This window comes from Orcinus orca, chromosome 14, assembly GCF_937001465.1.
Source record: "Orcinus orca chromosome 14, mOrcOrc1.1, whole genome shotgun sequence".
Taxonomy (NCBI): Eukaryota; Metazoa; Chordata; class Mammalia; order Artiodactyla; family Delphinidae; genus Orcinus; species Orcinus orca.
In genome coordinates this window covers 16,564,709-16,579,803 of record NC_064572.1, presented here as the reverse complement: position 1 = coordinate 16,579,803, position 15,095 = coordinate 16,564,709, and the positions used below count along the sequence as shown (strand labels likewise).

The 15,095-nt window shown below is 39.5% G+C and overlaps 1 protein-coding gene and 1 long non-coding RNA gene across 8 annotated transcripts in view; one reads left to right on the top strand and one right to left on the bottom strand.

The window, feature by feature from the left end:
* LOC101287519 (zinc finger protein 33B) overlaps positions 1 to 15,095 on the bottom strand; it is a 346,100-nt gene that overhangs the window by 234,450 nt on the left and 96,555 nt on the right. The gene's annotated exons all lie outside the window — the stretch shown is intronic.
* Positions 1 to 15,095, top strand: part of LOC117198135 (uncharacterized) — a 55,956-nt gene that overhangs the window by 34,172 nt on the left and 6,689 nt on the right. For 2 of the 4 annotated variants that reach the window (XR_007471166.1, XR_007471167.1), the window contains exon 4: positions 1,015 to 3,033. This is a non-coding gene — a long non-coding RNA (uncharacterized LOC117198135). Of the gene's footprint in view, positions 1 to 1,014; positions 3,034 to 15,095 lie in introns of those variants that run through there. The other 2 variants (XR_004479091.2, XR_007471168.1) reach the window with 2 other exon arrangements.

Here is a 15,095-nt window from a genome sequence, read left to right as displayed (position 1 = left end):
AGGCTCAGTAATTGTGGCTCACGGGGCTAGTTGCTCCGCGGCACGTGGGATCTTCCCAGACCAGGGCTCGAACCCATGTCCCCTGCATTGGCAGGCAGATTCTCAACCACTGCGCCACCAGGGAAGCCCGGTGTCAGTTTCTTAACACACTATTTGACCAGGGGATTTTTGCAGAAACTAATGCCTGTGGCTGGCAATTTGTTATGTAAGTGAATATTGAAACACCCATGTTTGAGTAAATATCAACTTTTTTTTGCACTTAATGTATTTATTTGAAACTTTGTACATGTCTTACTAAAGCATTCTAATATTTCGTTGGAGTGTGATAGGTAGTATAGCAGGCACCTCTGTGCAGGGGAACAGAATATCTATTACAAATATGCTCTGTTTCACTGTAGTTTCCCCTGGAAGAGCAGACTCTACACTTTATGGCAGCATTTTTTTTTAGTCCTGTGGGTATTATTTCCTCTAGAATATGTTCTTTTATTTTACCTGATAGTCGACAAGGTGGATTGACTTGTGGGGGGCTCTTTTAGAAACGCCACAAGAAGGACCAGGTGCGGGACTACCACTACATTCACCAGAATGGTCAGTTATCCATTCTCTAGCTACTGCTAAAATTGCTTGTGAGTCATTTTATTCTGTGCATTAAGGCCATAATAAATTTTATTTATTTAGGCTGTGCTGGGTCTTAGTTGCAGCCTGCAGGATCTGTTTTAGTGTGGCATGAGGACTCTTAGTTGCAGCATGCAGGATTCTTAGTTGCAGCATGTGGGCTCTTAGTTGTGGCATGCATGCGGGATCTAGTTCCCCAACCAGGGATCGAACCCGGGCCCCCTGCATTACTCAAATAGAAACCCACTTTCTTGTACCATTTTCGAGTTTTCTGGAAGATATTGAAGTGTGCCAGTTATTGATCGGATCAATCAACTCCTTTCATATATTTATTATACTCTAATACATAAGTGGGCTTAGTTGTCTGATGGCCAATCCTTCTGTCTTCCTTTCTTGTAGATGCTGTGGAGGCGTCATGAATAGTTGTCACCATGCGGACTAGCCTCTTGTCTTTCCATATAAGAAGAATCACTTCTCCCTTCCGTAAGAATGTCATTCCCCTCCCCCTGCATAGATTTTTAGATTTCTTCTTTAATTGGTTTGGTAGACGATGATTCTCTCTTACATTCCCACAAACTCTGGTTTTATTTTTCAACAATATTTCAGATGTGGACACACCATTGTAATAATTGTCTTGGTAAATATGGTGCCATGAACCAAGATAAGGTTGTAGGACTGATAATATTGTTTCTTGCAGTTTCTTTCCTTCACCTGTGTAAATCTCAAGGTTGCATATATATCCAGTTTCACGTTAGCTAACCATCCTGACCAAAATTCCATATTTTGTGAGTTTTCCCAGATTACAGGTTTTGAATCTGAGTCATCCTCTCCACTTTATCATTGCCTCATCAAGTGATAACTCTTGTTTGGGTATATAGATTGATTGAAATTCTGGTAGAAAATAATCCAAAAGAGGTTTAACTTTTGAAATTCTGTCTGCAGGAAGTGGAGTTTCCAAGTTATTGTTAAAGTGAAGAAATGTCATTATTTGTTTGAACCTTCTTCTCGTCATAATCTTTGGAAAGATAGGTGTTTCAAGTAAGGGATCAGTCGACCAATATCCTTTCCAGTGTGACTTTCTTATTTGTGCCATCAAAATTATTAATCCAAGAAACTTCTTCATGTCACTGTTGGTTATAGCAGTCCATTTTAAAACCTTATCATACTTTTTATATGATTTTTCATTTTGTTGGTGATACAAGTTTGAGAAGTGACCAACTCGAACAGGTTACTAAAAATTAATTCTGTTATTTCACTAACACTTTGCTGGTTATTACATTCAGCAGTTACACCCGACACACCTGTAAAGTCTTCTAATTTTCCTGAAATGTTGTCTTCAATCCACTCTTCTGTAGAAGCAAAGGAGCATTCTCCAGCACTGTAAGTTTCATTTTCACTTTCTATATCAGAATCTAAGATTTTTTGTCTTTTTTTGGTCTAATATTCACATCATCTGAATCAGAACTATATTCTGAAGAACTATCATTTTCTGATACACTAGTATATATGCCTCTCGGACAGTCAGAGAAAGTATCTGCATAAACTTCACTGAAAAATTCTTCTTCACTCAAAATTTTGCAATGTGTCATTTTTGAAAACTTCATGGTAATAAACTATGCACAAGGTTGGAACAAAAACCTAACGGAGCAAAATGTGAATGATAACGGCAGTCATAAGTTGTATAATGAACCCTTGATCAATTCTAAGCTCTAACAACTTCGCATGGTGATGTAAATTGTGTTACTCTCTAAAAACATATTGATATGTCTCTGGTCAGTAACGTTTGGGTAACAAAATTAACACATCTCCAGTCAATAATGTGTTAATGTAGGCATTTATTGTTATGAACTTTCCTCTCAGAACTGCTTTTGCTGTATCCCATAAGTTTTGGTATGTTGTCTTTCCATTTTTGTTTGTCTCAAGATACTTTTTTATTCCCCTTTTAATTGCTTTAAGACATTGGTTGTTCAGGGTGTGTTGTTATTTTCTGTGTATTCATGAATTTTCCAGTTATCCTCCTGTTGATTTTTAGTTCCTTGTAATTGTGGTCCGAGGAGATACTTGGTATGATTTTCTTCTTGAATTTGCTAAGATTTGTTTTGTGGCCTAAGATATGGTCTGTCCTAGAAAATGTTCCATGTGCACTTGATGAGAATGCATATTCTGCTGTTGTCGGATAGAATGTTCTGTATATGTCTATCAGGTCTATTTGGTGTGTAGTTCTGTTTAAAACCACTGGATGCTTATTGATTCTCTGGATGATCTATCCTTTTTGAAAGTGCAGTATTAAAACCCCCCACTCTTACTGTATTGCTGTTTATTTCTCCTTTTAGCCCATGTAGTTTTACTTTATATGTTGATATTTAGTTGCTTCAATGTTGGTGCATAAATATATACAAACATTATATACCTTTTTAATGGAATGATCCCTTTACATGTGTGTGTGTGTGTGTGTGTGTGTGTGTGTGTGTGTATAAAACTTTTCTCTTTCTACCAGTGTCAGTTTAAAGTCTGTTTTGTCTGATATAAGTATAGTTACCACTGCTATTTTTGGTTACCATTTGCAGGAAATATTTTTTTCCATTCCCTCACTTTTAGTCTATGTATGTCTTTGAGGCTAAAGTGAGTCTCTTGTAGGAAGCATGTCATTGGATCTTATTGTTTTATCCAATTAGCCATCTTTGTCTTTTGATTGGAGACTTAAATCTACTTATGTTTAAAGCAGTTATTGATAGGTAAGAACTTACTATTGCCATTTTGTTAATTGTTTTCTGATTGTTTTGTAGACCGATTGTTCCTTGCTTCTTATCCTGCTGTGTTTGTGTTTGATGTCTTTTGGAATTAGTATACTTTGACTTCATTATCATGTTTTTTGTGTGTATGAATACTACAGGTTTTTTCCTTGTGGTTACCATGAGGCTTACATAAAATATCTTAAAATTATAACACCATGTTTTAAACTGATAACAAGACTTCAATAGCATTCCTAAGCTTTACACTTTTACTTCTCTTCCCCCTCACATTTTAGGTTATTGATGTTACAGTTTACATATTTTTCATATTCCGTATATAATAGATGTTTTTACTTATGCTAATTTTTACTGTTTTTTTAAGTTTTAAACTGGAGTTAGGGAACTATGTACCACCATTACTGTATTACAAAATCTAACTTTGACTATATATTTACCATTACCAGTGAGTTTTGTCCTACCTTCTTATGTTTTTATGATTATATAATTAGTGTCCTTTTCTTCCAGAGAGCTTCTTTAGCATTTCTTATAGGCAGATCTAACGGTGATGAGCTCTCTCAGCTTTTATTTGTTCAGGAAGGTCTTTATCTCTCCTTCATTTCTGAAGGACACCTTGGCTGGATATAGAATCCTTGGTTGACAGGGGTTTTTTTTCCTTTAGCATTTTTAAATTTATCGTTCCTTTTTCTCCTGGCCTGGAAAGTTTCTGTTGAGAAATCCACCATGTCTTATGGAGGTTCCCTAGCATGTAACTTGTCTCCATTCTCTTCCTGCTTTGCAAATTCTTTGTCTTTGATTGTTGACAATTTAATTATAATGTGTCTCAGTGTAGCCCTATTCAGATTCAACATATTTGGGGTCCTTTGGGTCTCATGGATCTGGATGTCCATTTCTGTTAGTTTGGGAAGTCTGACATTACTGCTTTAAAATATGCCATCTGTCCTTTTTTTCCTTCTGGAATTCCTATAATGAGGATATTGTTGCTTTTGATGGTGCCCCACACATCGTGTAGTCTTTCTTCACTCTTTTGCAATCTTGATTCTTTTTGTTCCTCTGACCGGATAACTTCTAGCTCTCTGATCCTTTCTTCTGCATGGTAGAGCCTGCTGTTGAGACACTACAGAATTCTTCAGTGCAGTTTCTTTTTTTTCAGCTCTCAATTTTTTTTGATTCCTTTGTTGAACTTCTCATTTTGTTCATGCATTGTTTTCCTAATATCCTTTAAGTATCTCTGTTCTTGTAGTTTACTAATCTTATTTAAGAGGAGGATTATTCTGAATTCTTTGTCTGACTGTTCCTAGATCTCCATTTCTTTAGGGTGTTACTGGAGCTTTATTAGTTTCCTTTCATGGTGTCATGTTTACTTGATTTTTCATGATCCTTGCATCCATATGTTGGTTTCTACATTTGAGCAAACGGTCTCCTCTTCCAGACTTCACAGGTTAACTTTGGTAAAGTCAGTTCTTCACCAGTCAGCTCAGTTTCGGTTTCTGGACATGTCAACTGGTAGCATACTTTGGGCAATTGGGGCTTGCTCTCCACCTCTTTTGGGGCAAGGCCTCTGCCCAAGCTCTGAGGTCAGGAGGGGCTGCCTCTGGCTGAAAACATTTGAATAGAAATTGCTGACTTGTTTTCCTGCTCAAGTGAGGCCATAGGATGGGCTCTGCTATTGCCTGGGTTCTCTGGTCAGGCTTCCTGGACAGTCAGGACTGGGTATCAGTACTATACTCAGCAGTTAGATGGAGCTATGAATGAGCTTCTCTTCCCTGGTGGGGTGAAGAACAGGTCCCAGGGCCGGCACAGCTCATTGTTTGGGAACCCAAATAAGGCAAGACTGTACGTCAAATTCCCTGGCTACATGGGGCCACCAGATTTGCCCTGCAGATGAGGAAAGCCAAGGGCTTTGCTCTCTGTTCAAGTGCCATTGTAAGCAGGGGTGTTGGATGGGCTAGGCAGCTCCTCTTGTGCTCTGGTTAGGCTCCCTAATTGGATGGACTGAAGGCTCTATTCAGCAATGGAAGGGGCTACAAATTAGTTTCCCTATTAGGGTGGGCCCCTGTACAGGCCCTAAGCATGGCAAGTCTCTTGTTTGAGGATCAAATTAGGCAGAAATATGTACCAAGTTCCGTGACCGGACAGACCACTGTCCTAGCTCTGTCAAATGGGTAGGGCCACTGGATGGGCTCTCTACTCAAGTGCTGCTGTAATCAGAGTTGCAGGATGGGCTACACAGATTCCCAGGAGATCTGGCTAGGTTTCTTGGTCAAGCCAGGCTGGAAGCTGTATTCACTTTGGGTGTGGCTATAAACGAGCATCCTTGCCCAGTTGGGGCTGCAGATCAGCCCCCAAGACTGGCAGGGCTCTTTGTTTGGGGATGAGGTTAGACAGAACTGTGCACTAAGCTCCCTGGACAAATGGGGCCACTGTCTCTGTTCTGCAGATGCAGAGCTGCTGGCCAAACTCTCTGCTCAAGTGCCACTGTAATCAGGGCTGCAGGGTGAGCTACTGAGATTCCCAGGAGTTCTGGTTAGGTTTCCTGATTGGCAGTGTTGGAGGTTGTATTCAGCAATGGGTAGAGCTATGGAGTAGCTTCCCTGCCCAGGCAGGACCACAGAACTGGATTGAGGTAAGACCACAAAAAAAATAGCCTTGCAAGGCTTGGTGGAGCTGTTCCCCCAACTCCAGCCAGGCAGGGGAGCTAATACATAGCCCCACCCTACTAGGAAGCCTGACCCGAGCGCCTGGAAAGCGGCTTAACCCAACAGCACTTCAGAGAGCATGGCCAGCAGCACTGCACGTCTGCAGAACCAGGACACTGGGCCATGTCTGGCCAAGGAACTTGGGGCACAGTTCTCCCTGATTAACTCCCCAAACAAGAGTCTTGCCAGCCTTGGGGGCTGTTCTGTGGCCCTGCCTGGGCAGGGAAGCTACTCTGAGTTCTGCCCACTGCTGAGTACAGCCTCCAACTATCCTCATTGCAGAACAGTTATAGAGCTGAATGACGTCCTCATGAACCCAAATCTGTTCACTCTCTGCTCTACCACCCTCAGTCTTCACCTACTGCTCAGAGATGCAGGATATAACTAAGGGTCATGTCCAGACATGAAAAATTTCAGCTGCACAAGAAAGAAGCCTTTCCAGAAGTTTTCAGAACACCTCTGCAAACAGCTCTGGCCAGAATGAGGACATGTGCCAATCCCAAACAAATCCCTGAGGAGAAACTTTTCCATGACTGGCTGAATCTAACCAAGGTTTACTCTGAGCATTCTAAGGCTAAGGTAAAAAAATACAAATCAAGGCTATGCTACCAAGGGAAAAAAATGAGTATAGGGAATGAAGAGTTTGTAAGAATCTTTCAATTGTTTGAAAGCTAATTCAAGAAATAACAGCTAACGCATGCATAACTCATAGTTCATAAATTATTCTGAGCACCGCTATAAAGTAGGCACTACTAATGTCCCCATTTTATAGATGAGGGTCTGAGTACAGATAGTTAATTTGTCATAAATCTTTTAAGAGACAAAGCCAGAGAGCATATAAACTCAAGCAATCTAGTATCTAACTCTATATCCTCCTGTTTATTGGGAAGAAAGGAATAGGAAAAAATATATACACAACATCATAATACAGATGTAAGTATTTCCTGTTTAGCTTGGATTATACAACTCATACCTAGATGTCTCATCTGAACATTTTAACAGGATATTTTCTTCATATAATGGAAAGCAATACTGTGTTGAATTGAAGTAGTTCAAATCTGCTTTCTTTAATTAACATGATAATGCTTATTTTGTTTAATTAGTATTTTCATTATACCCACTGGTAGATGCTGAGGCACATGAAAACTTAATAAACACAATGTTTAAATTCTTTATTAAAGAGTTAATAGAAAACACTGGCCATATCCACTTATATATGCCAGGAAACCATAAGAGAACATATACTAGGTAAGGTAAACTTGACAACTGTAAAATATTATTTGCCTTAAAATGTATATTAAGAGAAATTGGTTAGCATTTAACGTGAAAAATCTTTGTCACGTAGCTAAGGGGACAAAATATGTTATGTAATATATTCACATACCTTTAGCACAACACACGGGGATTCTTCACATACATACTTACTGCTGTTATCCTAATGGATCATCTTATTTGTGTTGTGTGTTTTTTAAGAACTGAGAAACTATTGGAGGGATTTCAGAGAGCCAACATTTCAGACTTTGTTTTTTATTAAGGAACAGTTATACTAAACTATGAGTATATATATAAATATTCACAATAACTTTTGCCAAGTGAATACACCTGCAATCAATATGCAGATAAAAAACCAGAACACTGTTAACACCAGAGGAGCTCCCTCAAGTCAATCCTTGCAACTTGTCACCATCCAGGCAACTACCATCCCAACTTCCAACACCACATATTAAATTTGCCTTTTTGAGTGAAATACAGTATATACTCCTTTGTGCTGTTTCTTTTGTATGCGTGCAGTTGTGGTTGGTTCATTCTCAATCCTGTAGAGTGTATCACTGAGTGAATAGAGCACATTTATATATCCATTCTAGTGTTGGTGGACATTTGTGCTGTTGTCTGTATCCGGGCTATTGAGAATAGTACTACTGTGAATACTCTTTCAGTAAAAATATTTGTATTTATCTGTTGGATATATGCCTAGAAGTACAATTACACATCCAAAATATAGGGGAATTCCCTGGCAGTCCAGTGGTTAGGACTCCATGCTTAAGATCCCGCATGCTGCGCAGCATGGCCAAAAATGACAACAAAAAACTAGCAAAACAAACAAAAAACAAAAAAAACCCAAAATTAACATGCATGCTCAGCTTTAGTAGAAAAAGCCTGTTTCCCAAAGTGTACAATTTAGATTTCCACCAAACTTGTATGAATCCCAGTTGCTTCATATCTTCATCAGTTTTTAAAAAATCATTTTAGCCATTCTGGTGTGTAGTGGTATTAAATTTTTGTTATAATTTACCTTTCCTTGATGGCTACTGAAGCTGATCAAGTTTTCACATGTTTACTTACCAGTTAAATATACTCTTTGTAAATTATGTTCAATTTACGTTTTTCTGCTAACTTTTCTGACTTTTTTGATTTATAGGAGCTCTTTACACATTTTGTGTAAGAATCCTTGGTTAGAAACATGCACTGCAGTTGTCTCCTCCCAGTATGCCACTGCCTTTTTTTTTTTTTTTTTTTTTTTTTGGCGGTTCGCAGGCCTCTCACTGTTGTGGCCTCTCCTGTTGCGGAGCACAGGCTCTGGACGCGCAGGCTCAGCAGCCACGGCTCACGGGCCTAGCCGCTGTGCGGCATGTGGGATCTTCCCAGACCGGGGCACGAACCCGTGTCCCCTGCATTGGCAGGCGGACTCTCAACCACTGCGCCACCAGGGAAGCCCTAAACATAACTTTTATATGCACTGAGAAACCAGTGTGACTCGCTTTATTACAATATTTACTTTATTGCTGTGGTCCGGAACCAAGCCAATAACTCTGAGGTCTGCCTGTAACAGTCTAGTTATGTAGCAATCTGAGTCCTGCAGCTTTACTTTGCTATTTTCAGACTGTGTCAGCTATTGTTGGTCACTGCATCTGCAAATACATTTTAAATTCATAACTTCCAACAACAAAACTTGCTGTTGGATGGCAGTTAGGGTTGCATTGAATTAATCATTCAATTTAGGGAGAAATCAGTCTTCAAAGTCATCAACACTAAGTAAATCCTTTCATTTATTTTTGTTAACTGTTTTGGATTTGTTTTTGTAGGTGTTTTTTCTTCCCTTCCTTTTTTTGTTCTCTTCTCTTGTGATCTGACGACCAACTTTAGTGTTGTATTTGGATTCCTTTTTCTTTTTTTGTGTGTGTATCTATTGTAGATTTTCAGTTGCAGTTACTGTGAGGTTTTGATATAGCAGTCTATATCAAAAAAATAAGATTGTATTAAGTTGCTGATCTTTAATTTCAAATGCATTTCCAATATCCTGCACTTGTGCTCTCCTCATAATTGCTGGTTTTGATATCATATTTGTGTGCAGATAATTTACTATCTTTACTGTATGTTTGCCTTTACTGGTGAGCTCTTCCATTCATAATTTTCTTGTTTCTAGTTGTGGTCTTTTCTTTCCCACCTAGAGAAGTTCCTTTAACATTTGTTGCAAAGCTGGTCTGGTGGTGCTGAATTCTTAGCTTCTGCTTGTCAGAAAAGCTTTTGATTTCTCTGTTGAATATGAGAAGCTTGCTGTGTATTCTTGGTTGTAGGTTCTTCTCTTTCATAACTTTAAATACATTGTGCCACCCCCTTCTGGCCTGCAGAGTTTTTGCTGAGAAATCAACTGATAACCTTATGGGAGAGTTTCCTTGTACGTTATCTGTTGCCTTGCCCTTGTTGCTTTTAATATTTTTTCTTCATCCTTGATATTTGTCAATTTGATTACTATGTGTCTTGGCGTGTTTCTCCTTGGGTTTATCCTGCCTGGGACTCTCTGCCCTTCCTGGACTTGGGTGACTATTTTCTTTCCCATGGTAGGGAAGTTTTCAGCTATTATCTCTTCATGTATTTTCTCAGGTCCTTTCTCTTACTCCTTCTGGGACCCCTATAATGAAAATGTTTGTGTGTTTAATGTTGTCCCCGAGGTCTCTTAGACTGTCGTCATTTCTTTTCATTCTTTTTTCTTTATTCTGTTCCATGGTAGTGATTTCCACCATTCTGTCTTCCAGCTCACTTATCCATTCTTCTGCCTCAGTTATTCTATTGATTCCTTCTAGTGTATTTTTCATTTCAGTTATTGTATTGTTCATCTGTATGTTCTTTAGTTCTTCTAGGTTTTTGTTAAACATTTCTTGTATCCTCTCCATCTGTGTCTCCATTTTTTCCCCACGATCTTGGATCATCTTTACTATCATTACTCTGAATTCTTTTTCAGGTAGATTGCCTATCTCCACTTCACTTAGGTGGTGTTCTGGGGTTGTATCTTTTTCCTTCATCTGGGACGTATTCCTCCGCTGTCTCATTTTTTCTAATTTTCTGTGATTGCAGTTTCCATTCTGAAGGCTGCAGGGTTGTAGTTCCTTCTGGCTTCTGCTACCTGCCCCCTGGTGGATAAGGCTGGCTAAGAGACTTATGCAGGCTTCCTGGTGGGAAGGACTGGTACCTGCGCACTGGTGGGTGGAACTGGGTCTTGTCGTTCTGGTAGGCAGGGCCATGTTGGGGTGTGTTTATCAGGCAGCAGTTTATTCAGGAGGACTTTAAGCAGCCAGTCTGCTGTTAGGTGGAGCTGTGTTCCTGCCCTGTTGGTTGTTTGGTCTGAGGTGTCCCAGCACTGAGCCTGTTGGGTGGGGCCAGGTCTTGGTGAGAAAATGGCAGCCTCCAAGAGGGCTTAGGCCAGTGAGTACTTGCCAGAACTGCTGCCACCAATGTCCTTGTCCCTGCAGTGAGCCACAGCCAACCCTGCCTCCGCAGGAGACCCTCCAACACTAGCAGGTAAGTCTAGCCCAGTCTCTCATGAGGTCACCACTTTTTTCCCTGGGTCCTGGTACACACAAGACCCTTTGTGCATCCTCCAAGAGTGGAGTTTCTGTTTACCCCAGTCCTGCGGAATTCCTGTGATGAAACCCCGCTGGCCTTCAAAGCCAGACTCTCTGGGGGCTCCTCCTCCTGTTGCCAGACCTCCAGGCTGGGAGCTCAGAATTTTCACTCCTGTGGGAGAACTGTGGTATAACTGTTTTCGACTTTGTCAGTCGCCCACTTGGCATATATGAGATTTGATTTTATTGTGATTGTGCTCCTCCTACTGTCTCTTGGTTGCTTCTTCTTTGTCTTTGGATGTAGGGTATCTTTTTTGGTAGGTTCCAGCATTATTTATTTATTTATTTTTTGGCACTGGTTGTTCAGCAGTTCATTGTGATTTTGATGGTTCCGTAAGGAGTGAGTTCACTTCCTTCTACTCTGCCATCTTGTCTTCTCCCCACAAATCATTCTTAACACCCTTTCATTTATTTTTGTCTTTGAACTTCTCTCAATTTTGTGATGCACCTTTTGGATTTCTGGAACTGTTTCAGGGCTGTTGTATGTCCAGTGACTTGAACATAATTATTTCCTTTATTTTTCTGTTTCCCCTTTCCCCAATTATGCTAGGCAGGAGAATAAATCTGTTCTTTGCCACCCTATCCAGGAAGGATGCAATTCTCCTGGCATCATTTAATTTTTCTATTGGTTGTTTATACATAAAAATATAATTTTTATATAGCCAGTTTGCTTAATTCACATATTTCTAATAATTTTTCCATAGACTTTTAAATGTAGACAATGGTATTCCCTGCAAATAATGAGTTTTACTTCAATCTTCCCAGTTTTTAGGTCTTATTTTTATTTGGCCTTACTGACCTGACCTAGCTAAAACCTTCAGTCCACTGTTAGATAGTAGTGGTGGCAGTAACAAGCATTCTTGTCTCATTATTATTTTTTAAAATTTATTTATTTTTGGCTGCATTGGGTCTTCATTGCTGCGTGTGGGCTTTCTCTAGTTGTGGCAAGTGGGGGCTACTCTTTGTTGTGATGTGTGGGCTTCTCATTGCAGTGGCTTCTCTTGTGGAGCACAGGCTCTAGGCACGCAGGCTTCAGTAGTTGTGGCACGCAGGCTTAGTTGCTCAGTGGCATGTGGCAATCTTCCTGGACCAGAGTTCGAACCTGTGTCCCCTGCACTGGCAGGCTGATTCTTAACCACTGCACCACCAGGGAGGTCCTTGTCCCATTATTAATATCAGGAAGAAATATTCCAGTATTTGTCTACTTAGTTTGATGTTTGTTGTATATTAGCTTTTTACTTGTTTTTAATGAAGTTTCCTTCTATTCCTAGTGTAGTTTTTTAATCATGAATGTGTGTAAAGTTCTATCAAATGTTTTCCACATCTACTGAGACACTAATATGATTTAACTTATTTTTTTCTAATGTGGTAGGCTACATCAATTAACTTAAACTTTTAAGTATTGCTTGGGTATGATTTCAAACTTACTAAAGTCACTAGTAGAAAAAACTCATTCCACTTTCCCCCTGTGCACTGCATTTCCTCCATCTGTCCCTTGAGCACATACTTGAACCCTGTCTCTACACACACACACTCATTACCCTTTTTCTAAAGCATTTGAAAATAACCTGCAGACACGAGACTTCGTTTCCCCTATGTACTTGAGTGTGTATTTTCCTGAAACAAAACACTTACTTACCTATGGACCCAAGTCTGGAAATAAACACTACCATCGAATTTACACACTCTTTATTGTCCCAACTATTCTATTTTTCCTTTTTGTTTTTATTTTAAAACATCTTCAGTCTAGTCCAACCTGGAACAGTCTCCCAGTCTTTTCCTTTTATGTCCTTGACAATTTAAATACAGGCTTTACAATCTATAATATAACCTTTCAAGGGGGTTCATCTGATATTTCCGCATTAGCATACTCTGGCTATGCTTCCTTGGTAAGAATACAGCACAAATGTGTTGGTTCTTCTCAGAGCATCTCACCAGGGAGTACATTACGTTGACCTGTCCTACCATTGGTGAAGTGAACTTTGATCACTTGATTATGTTGGTGTCTGCCAGGTTTATCATAAAATTCACCATTTTCACCTTTGTAGTTGATTAGTATTTTGTGGCGAAATATTTGGAGATAATGCCAATACCTGTTCTTCATTAAACTTCTACCCACAAACTCTAGCCTATGTTGGCACCTACTTACTGAATCAACCACCAGTATGATGGTTGCCAAATAGTGTTTTTTCTATTGCCATTATTCCTCCTACATTTATTAGTTGGCTTATAAAGAAAGCTTTCCCTCCTTTTATTCACTTATTTATATCTGTACAAATTATTGGATTCACATTTTTAAGTCACTTATATTATGATGCTATTTTTATTTGTTTTGATGTTCAAACTGTCTCAAATTTGGCCACTGGAACCTGTCCAAGGTGGTTCTTTTGACATGTTTCCATAATTCTTAGAACATTTTCTTATTGTCTGGTAGATATTTCTCCCCATCTCTGACTTGGAATAAGCTATCATCACTCCAGAGACCTCCATTTTTGGTGGGAGGATAGTATTTAGTAATTAATAACCTGGTAATTGGTGTGCTCAGTGCTACTGAGCTGTCAGTAGACAGATCCATAAAATACACACAAACACACACACAATGACTACTATAATTATTTCTGTGTAGTTAAAATGAGTATCATTCCAGTCCAACACTCCAGGTGGTTTTCTAACTTCCCCCCTTTCCATTTTTACAGATACCTTTTCTAACAGTGAGGAACCTGGCTCTCATCATCTTCAATACATTTACTTATCTGCTCAATGTTACCAGTATCTCAGCCATGCTAACCATCTCTTCCATTTGCCCCCAGCACTCTTGATGCAGGTTGGCACATCACCACAACACCTTTCTCATCCCTCACGGCAGGCCTATTCTGCCTCTTCAACTCTAGGAAGGGAAGGCAGAAGAGAAATTTACAAAGTGCAAAGGGAGAAAGGAGAATGAGAGAGAGGAGTAGAAGGCCAAATGGATTGAATTTGAAATACTAAATCTATCCTTTGATTCCTCTAGTAAACATCATTTAGTCAAGATATATTGTCCTTTGATATGGCTGGAATTTTTTTAATTTTAGGATTTTGTATCTAAATTCATAAGATAGTGGTCTGTCACTTTACTTTCCTGAAATGTCTTAAAGGTTTTGGTAGCAAAGTTGTACTGGCCTCATAAAGTGAACAGGAAAATTCCTATCTTCCTATCTCTGGAAAAGTTTATAGAAGTTTGGTATTATGTCTTTTTTTAATATTTAGAACAACTGCAGTGAAGCCATCTGTTCCTATGAGTTTTCTTTCTGGTAGATTTTTAAATATGACTCAGATTGTTTGTAGTTTGGGTAAGGTACAATCTACCTCTGGTATGACCTTGTGCTTTTATTGATAGCATGCTGTGTTTGCCAGGGGCCCATCCTACTGGCAGTTCCTGAATTCTATTCATTTTTTTTCTCAGTACTGAAAAAGAAAATCTACTTGTGTTTTTGAGATTAGATTTTCAAGTTCCTGCCCTGTGTCAGTATTCTCAAAATTCTGAGAAACTGGCTACGTGTTTGAAGCCTCTCATGTTTCAGAATTTTTCACTCCAGCCTTGACAGGCAAAGGTCACCATTCCCTGGTTTCTGGTCTCCCTGCACCCTAACCCCCCTTGCCCCACCAAGCTACAGCCCTCTGCCTGAGCCAAGCTCAATATTCAGGTTCCTCCCTGTAGCCAGAATTGGCAAGTGATCCCAGGAAAAACAGCTCTATTTTCCCATATACTTTCTGTCATTCACTCCTCTCCTGAATATTACCATTCTAGCCCTCTTTGCTTCTGCAATAGGTTGCAAGTAAATAGATGCTTTTTGTGAACTGCTTTTCTAGTTGTTCTTAGTGAGTGCACTGGTCTGCTGCAAACTACTGTATCTTACTCAGTAGTAAAATCTATTTGTGCTTTTTAAAGTTCCATACTTAACAGTGTATATGTTTGTACATGAATGTTCTGCTTTTTAAAGAAACATGTTAAGTTGGTTGCAGTAAGTCACTTCACAGCAGGATGGCATCTGGCCAAACTGTTAAACACTGGTAAGGCAGAAACTACCTATATTTCATACCACTTCCACTACACCAGGTAGCTGCATTCAAGGAACCTACATTGCCCCTTT